Below are 8411 nucleotides of genomic sequence, written 5' to 3'. Positions count from 1 at the left end.
GCAACGTTGTTCCGAACTGTCAGATTACAGGTTATTATTGTTTTCTGATAGCAATAAATGTCAGGTCAGTAATAATTATTTAAATAAATTAAAATTTTTTTAATGTTAAGAAAACGATGCTTTGTGTAAAATATTTGTTGCAGGCTGCTGGTAAATTTGTCATTATCCTTTGAAATATTTAAAAAGGAGGCACACGTAGAACAACATTGGGATCAGATATTATTGTATAATTGACATGTTAAATATCAAAGTGATCTCTCTCTCTCTCTCTCTCTCTGCGCTTAAAAAGAAGCAAACAATTCCAAGATACAATTGCCATGACTGCGGGCAAACACAAGTTATTTATTATGCCTCATATGTGTCCTCGATACAAATCTTAAAATTATGAGGTAAATGTATCAAGCAGTACAAGCTAGTTTGTATTAAGGTAAATGATTTCGCATATTATTCAATATTCTTATGATTTTAAGCAGTCTAATTATTAAATGCAGTTTTTCGATGCAGGTATGGTAAATACAATAAGTAGTGACAAACTACTGGCAGAGAAAGGACTGTTCAGAAGCTGCGAAGGAGCTGAATCTCTGATAAATAAGCTTGAGTTTGCAGAATAATTTCATCTTTAATTAATAATTACTGTGTGCATGATGGGATTTTGCAAATGGTGTAAAAAGCACACTATTGAGATTGTTGTTCAACGTTAAGCCAAAAGCTGCTTCTCATCATAGTAAGATCTTTGTCTAAATATTAAGTTGTATACCACATCTTTAAATTTACAAATATTGTATTCTAGTTACACAATATTTTTGTAATGATCACCTAATTAGTTGGAAAATGACAGGATACCTACCTCAAACGTATGTTAGTAGCAGACTTGAAGGAATGCACAGAAATATTGAGTACTATACCATTAATTTCTTAAGCACATGGACATATACTCATTATTAATAATCAGACACTGTCATTAAGAATACCCTAATGCAAATTATTTAATATGAAGCAGGAAACAATTGCAGAAAGGCCAGAATAGTCAATTATAACAAAAGATTATAATCTCATCACTGATATTCTTTCTAAAAAATTAATACATAATTCTATAGTAAGTAAATTATCAAGACTTTGCACAATGGCTTTAACAACAATTTTCACTAAAAATTACATCTATTTACAGACCACCGTTAAAATGCAAAGTCGACTGCAGTCACATATATGAAGAGGCACTCTCCAGTATTTGGTGTACAACACTGTATGTTTAGTGTTGCATTGAACGTATATTTTATACGATCATTATAAATTTAAATGGTATGAAACATTTACAAAAACTTGGCAAGAGAATATCTTCCACAATTTTTTTTTAGTTACAAGCGACCATCTCTATTCCTTAAATTATTCTACATAGGTTTTATATGTGCATTCACAGGATGGTCGGTTAATTGTATATAAAGATATGGTTTGCAATTTGTCAAGAAAATTTGTCTTTGTCAGCGTTTAATTCTAATATCGTCTAATGAATTTATTCCATTGTTTAATTAAACAGAAGCACATATGTAATATATTTTTATTAACCACATAAAGTGCTAACAAAATTAATGCTTATACATCTGTATATATATATATATATATAATTAGTAACCAGTTCAATATAATTTAGCACTCTAAAATAATATTTCAATTGCTGTTGCTTTATTCGCCTCTTTCTTGCTGAGATATATAGTTCAATTTGCTTAATCCTGTTGAAAAGACAATTTTACACAGCTACAGAAATTAGTGTATTAATAAACACTTATTGTATATTTATACAGGATATGTTATTAACTACTGCCAACCCGGAAAATGTTAAAAAAATAGAGGATTTTCAGAAAAAAATTTTAATCAAAATGTTTAATGTTGTTAATATTTACAGAGTTACATAATAATTTGTTTGGGTGAAAGGTTTGTGTAAATATTTTTACAGACTTTCGCCCAAACAATTTATTGATATGTAACTTTGTAAATATTAATCATATTAAAAATTTTTATTAGAATATTGTTCTTAAAATCCTGACCTTTTTTATGATTTTCCGGGTTGGCACCAGTTAAACACATATCCTTTATAAATTAAAAAAGTGAAAATTATTACTGTTAAATTGAGTGTTTCAGAAATAATATGTTCAATCTTTGTCATTAATTTATTATTTGCACCAGCCATTGAACTTAAAAATTGAAAAATGATTTTTCTTTCATTTTTTTTATTAATATTTTTGAATGACGTTTGCCACAGATTGTTAAGGGAATCTTCGTATTGCTTTGCTTCTTTTCTGTGGTGTTGAGCGTTAATATTGTTTACATTTTCAATGACATATAAGGAAATAAGTTGTGTCAAATTGTCTGTAAACATATAATAGTATTAAAAAATATTATAATATGTATATATATATATATATTTCAATAAAATTGTTTGAATTAAAGGAACTAGTGATTTAGCACATAAATGTACATATATATTTACCTAAAAATTTAAAAATATCTGGATGTGGTCCGAACATTTCTTTGAGAGTTCTGTGGTATCTTTCGATATAGTTATTCGTTCTCTCTTTTCGATTAAAAACTGATAAGATATTAGCATCTATTTTATAAACCCAGTAATTTTCCACGTATTTTAAAAATTTTTTAAATATTCCAAATAAATTATATTTTTTTATTTGTGCAATAACAATTTGGAGTCCTTCGGCCATTAAAAAGGACGGAAGCAACGGCAAATTAAAAATGTGCCTCATTATTAGTAAAATTCGTGTTTTTTCCAAATTTTGCGATTTTGAATATTCCTTAAAAATTAAAAATTTTTTTGCTTTTTTTCTAATATTCTGCAAATTAAAAAAGCTTTAATTACACTATATGTTTAAGAAATTAATCGATAACTACTTTTATTATCAGAAATAAAATATGTAATTATAAGAGCTTCATGAGAAAATCATTGGAAAAGAATGTTATTGTTTTATAAGGGTGATAACTGGATTTTCGGGATGATTCCTATTAGAGTTTTTATTCATCTTGCGTAAGATTAAAAAAAAAATTAAAATATAGGTTTCATTCATTATATATGTGGCGATACATGTTACGAACTGCAACAATTTTCTTTTTCATTTCAACCTAGTTATAATTGAGTAACATTAATTTTTGTAAAATTAAAAGCGCTTCAAGAAACCTTGTATTTTTGGGCTTTATCTAAACACTCCATTTCTGATGAATGGAATTGACTTAATTGAAATATGTTAAAAAATTTATTTGAATGGCTTTTTAAAATTTAAATTAAATCAATTGATTTAATTAACAATGAAATTATAAGATATGAATAAACAATTATATATCAAAGGGCTCTCTCTATCTTGTCGGAGTTTAAGAAATGGTGACATTGTAAAGCAAGAGAAGGAGCTATAATCAAAATTGGTAAAAATTACTTTCAGCACTTTTCATTTCTGTAACATTAGGTAATAATATATATCATTTTCGTAAAACTGCAACGCAAGATCAATAAAAAAACTGTTGTACATTTTGTAAAGAAGAGATATTTAACATTTAATTTCAATAGGAACGATTTTAACTGCATTTTTACGAAGCTTTAGCTTTTTTTAATTTAACAATATTCCATTCTTCAAAAGGTAATATTCGTTTTCTTTCGAGCAGTAATCTAAACTGCTTCGTATAACACATAAACAGTAATGAAAATAAGTTTAATTATACATACATGTATATAGTGGAAGTAGCAGCCAACAATTTGTGCAGATGGAAAATGATTTTGTAGTGCATTTTGAAGTGCCTTTTCAAAGTCTACATGAATTATATTTGGACACAAATTTATTATTTTTAATTTGATAAAAGTAAACATATTATTATATAAGTGTCCTGTTTTTTTGTTCGCCATTGTCCACAAAAACGGAATTGCCTATAATAGAAAAAATATACGAGTGAAATAATTAGAATCTACATTATATGTATCTAGTGTGATAAAAATTAAATGAGGAGCTACAAAATTGTTACCTTTCCATTGTGATTGGCCATTAATGTTATAATTTGATACAGTCCTTTTATTTTCGGTGTAGTTTCGAAAGTACCATCTACATAAATTGTTTCAATCTTTCCTATATCTTGGATGAGTTTTTTGTCAAATAAAAATACGAGAACATTTTCACCTTCCTCATATTGTAAAATTGACAATTTATGCGTTTGATTATCTATCTTAAATCGCAAAAATTTTCTAAATTCTCTGGTTTTTAGAATTTGTTCTAAGCCATGTAAATTAATATTCAAATTTGGATATTTTTGTCCCTTCCACCTTCTGATTGACCTGTCAATTTCTCTAAAAGGAGTTATCCTAGCTGCTTTAGGGTTTCTACGATGAAGGAGAAGAATGTACGCATGTGAAATTAAATATTTTAAAACGTAGATTTGAAATCGCGCCAATTAAAGATACAAACTTTAAAGCACAGTGATTATAAATTTCTCTCGTTTTAGTTGACGGCATGATTTTTGAAGAATGTGCAAATTGTTTTAACTGTTCCTTAAAATATTTTTTAATTTTTTTATTGTTATCAGGTGGATGATTGTGAGTTTTGCTGGCAATGAATTTGTCTACACATCCTATTCTTTTAACAATTTTTGCCCTACCTGAGCATGTATTTTTTAAACCACATTTAAAATATCTAATAAAAATATAATGAATATGTATAACTTATTAAACTTTTTGCAATTAATAATAATAAAAATAGTAGGATATTCGTACATATTACTTACATTATGGTAGCACCGTCCTTTTGATTATAGCATCTGACTTTATGGTAAAAATATCCGTCTGGAAACTTTACTTCACTTTCAAGTGACATTTTGTAGAATAAAATTCTATGTACACCTTTTGAATATTAGATGCAGACTGAGCTCTGTGCTTTAGGTATAGTATTAAACTTATAGTGGATGACATTGTTTACGTTTTGATTTTTCTCATGTTAACCGCTTGTGCTTATAAAAAGTGCCGCACGGTATGTTTAATGTTACCGCCAAAGCTTTTAAAGTGCCGATAAAGCTTCCTAGCGATACATTGTATGACATTTATGTAAAGATCTAATACTTAATTTTGCTAATATTTTTATTCGTTTTTGCATTGTTCAAGTTAGCATCATTTGAAATTTTACCTTTTGTAGAAAAATATGACTGATTTTACAAACTAACAACAAATATACTTGTGATTATTATACTACCATAGTTTATAACAATTTAGATTTCTTTTTAAAATAGTAGTATAAACTTTCTATATTCTTACGATAATCTTCAAAATACATTGAGGAATAGATTTGTTTTAACCGAGACAAATAATACAACAAAAGAAAAATAGAAAATAAAAGGAAAGTGACTTCTTTATACAAATTGAAATAAAATCAGTTACTTCTTTATAATCTAATGTAAAATTTATAATCCGTAAACAAGCAATGATAAATATTAATATAAATTGAAATAGGTAGTTCTTCTGATAAAGACATAAAAATTATTTGCACATCGTTTAAAATGTCTTTCAGTTTCTCCAAGTATAAACCATTTAGAAAATTAGAAATGTTAAAAATCCCGCTACTAAACTTGACAATTTCTGTAATGAATAATGAAAAGCTCTAAAAAGCCATAAAATAATTTTCCATGTACGTAATAAAATTTGTTAAGAAAAAAAAATATTGAGGCCTACGAACTAGGCTTTTCGTGTATAATTACTTACGTCCAAGCAAATTAAAAACCAATTTTAGTTTTGCTTTTATTTCTTTTTTAAATGCAGATTAAAAATCTATTATATTCTTCAAAAAAGTAAGTGATAAACAGATAGGGGTATGGAGTGAATATATTCTCACTTTAAACATTACATAGCTGCGCTTAAAATTATATATATACAACATGCTTCTACAGTTTTATATGTAAAAATTATTTTTCTGGAAAATGTAGAATTACAATCAATGAGGGGTATGCGCTGTTTCTTTTCCACGTAAAATAAGAGGATATATGCATATATATGCATAATATATACAAAATAATATTCGATTTAAAATACAGTCAAATATTTATATTCTCTTTTGGAATAAGTTCGTTGAATATTTTATGGATAATATTATTAAGTTGGAATAATAAAATGTGCCTTTTAAAAATTTTAAACATGCTATAACACTAAAAATAAACATGATTCCTTACAGTCATGCACAAATCAGTATTTCGTTGTGAGTATAAAACCGGAAAGGAAAATTATATTGATTACAAAACACCTGTATAATTATAGCAAAGTGAAAGAAGTTAAACCAAATATAGATCAGACATTCATCGCGCAACAGAAAGATTATAAAATTCATTTATTTAAACATTAATATGTAACTACTTTCAAAAAAGTAATATGAAATTAAATATTATCAGCTTAAAACATACTTTTCTCAGTATACAATTTACGTAAATACACAGAAGTATAATTGTGCATTTAAAAATATTACTAATAATGAGGTATTTTAACTAATACATAATCTTCTGATCTCTTTAGTATAAAAAAGACGAATAAAGCAACAGCAATTGAAATATTATTTTAGAGTGCTAAATTATATTGAACTGGTTACTAATTATATATATATATATATATACAGATGTATAAGCATTAATTTTGTTAGCACTTTATGTGGTTAATAAAAATATATTACATATGTGCTTCTGTTTAATTAAACAATGGAATAAATTCATTAGACGATATTAGAATTAAACGCTGACAAAGACAAATTTTCTTGACAAATTGCAAACCATATCTTTATATACAATTAACCGACCATCCTGTGAATGCACATATAAAACCTATGTAGAATAATTTAAGGAATAGAGATGGTCGCTTGTAACTAAAAAAAAATTGTGGAAGATATTCTCTTGCCAAGTTTTTGTAAATGTTTCATACCATTTAAATTTATAATGATCGTATAAAATATACGTTCAATGCAACACTAAACATACAGTGTTGTACACCAAATACTGGAGAGTGCCTCTTCATATATGTGACTGCAGTCGACTTTGCATTTTAACGGTGGTCTGTAAATAGATGTAATTTTTAGTGAAAATTGTTGTTAAAGCCATTGTGCAAAGTCTTGATAATTTACTTACTATAGAATTATGTATTAATTTTTTAGAAAGAATATCAGTGATGAGATTATAATCTTTTGTTATAATTGACTATTCTGGCCTTTCTGCAATTGTTTCCTGCTTCATATTAAATAATTTGCATTAGGGTATTCTTAATGACAGTGTCTGATTATTAATAATGAGTATATGTCCATGTGCTTAAGAAATTAATGGTATAGTACTCAATATTTCTGTGCATTCCTTCAAGTCTGCTACTAACATACGTTTGAGGTAGGTATCCTGTCATTTTCCAACTAATTAGGTGATCATTACAAAAATATTGTGTAACTAGAATACAATATTTGTAAATTTAAAGATGTGGTATACAACATAATATTTAGACAAAGATCTTACTATGATGAGAAGCAGCTTTTGGCTTAACGTTGAACAACAATCTCAATAGTGTGCTTTTTACACCATTTGCAAAATCCCATCATGCACACAGTAATTATTAATTAAAGATGAAATTATTCTGCAAACTCAAGCTTATTTATCAGAGATTCAGCTCCTTCGCAGCTTCTGAACAGTCCTTTCTCTGCCAGTAGTTTGTCACTACTTATTGTATTTACCATACCTGCATCGAAAAACTGCATTTAATAATTAGACTGCTTAAAATCATAAGAATATTGAATAATATGCGAAATCATTTACCTTAATACAAACTAGCTTGTACTGCTTGATACATTTACCTCATAATTTTAAGATTTGTATCGAGGACACATATGAGGCATAATAAATAACTTGTGTTTGCCCGCAGTCATGGCAATTGTATCTTGGAATTGTTTGCTTCTTTTTAAGCGCAGAGAGAGAGAGAGAGAGAGAGATCACTTTGATATTTAACATGTCAATTATACAATAATATCTGATCCCAATGTTGTTCTACGTGTGCCTCCTTTTTAAATATTTCAAAGGATAATGACAAATTTACCAGCAGCCTGCAACAAATATTTTACACAAAGCATCGTTTTCTTAACATTACAAAAATTTTAATTTATTTAAATAATTATTACTGACCTGACATTTATTGCTATCACAAAACAATAATAACCTGTAATCTGACAGTTCGGAACAACGTTGCCGGATTGTGAATATTAATTAAAATATGCCCCGCCAGAGGCGCTAAAGGATGCGCAAACTTCAGCCATTTTCATGTGATTGTGTAGAGGAGGGTACGCCTGACCAAAAAATTTTTAGGCCAAATGTCCGGTTACCACTCTGCGTACTTGATTTAAATGTCTTACGCCGTATGACGCATG

At 27.6% G+C, this 8411-nt stretch overlaps 2 long non-coding RNA genes across 2 annotated transcripts; one reads left to right on the top strand and one right to left on the bottom strand.

The window, feature by feature from the left end:
* The first annotated feature begins 221 nt into the window (after nucleotides 1–221).
* LOC136781780 (uncharacterized) lies at nucleotides 222–1980 on the top strand. Its single transcript, XR_010823993.1, has 4 exons — nucleotides 222–427; nucleotides 505–724; nucleotides 791–1096; nucleotides 1169–1980. It is a non-coding gene; the product is annotated as an uncharacterized lncRNA (long non-coding RNA).
* Nucleotides 1981–6673: 4693 nt separating this feature from the next.
* Nucleotides 6674–8051, bottom strand: LOC136781864 (uncharacterized). Its single transcript, XR_010824003.1, has 4 exons — nucleotides 7807–8051; nucleotides 7510–7729; nucleotides 7138–7443; nucleotides 6674–7065 (listed from the first exon to the last, which is right to left on the bottom strand). It is a non-coding gene; the product is annotated as an uncharacterized lncRNA (long non-coding RNA).
* Nucleotides 8052–8411: the final 360 nt, after the last annotated feature.

The sequence above is a fragment of the Prorops nasuta genome, unplaced genomic scaffold, assembly GCF_024137725.1.
Source record: "Prorops nasuta isolate Cenicafe-Biocafe unplaced genomic scaffold, Cenicafe_Pnas_1.2 PNAS00024, whole genome shotgun sequence".
NCBI lineage: Eukaryota > Metazoa > Arthropoda > Insecta > Hymenoptera > Bethylidae > Prorops > Prorops nasuta.
Note: the sequence above shows the minus strand (reverse complement) of the source record. Positions and strands in the feature narration are given on the sequence as shown.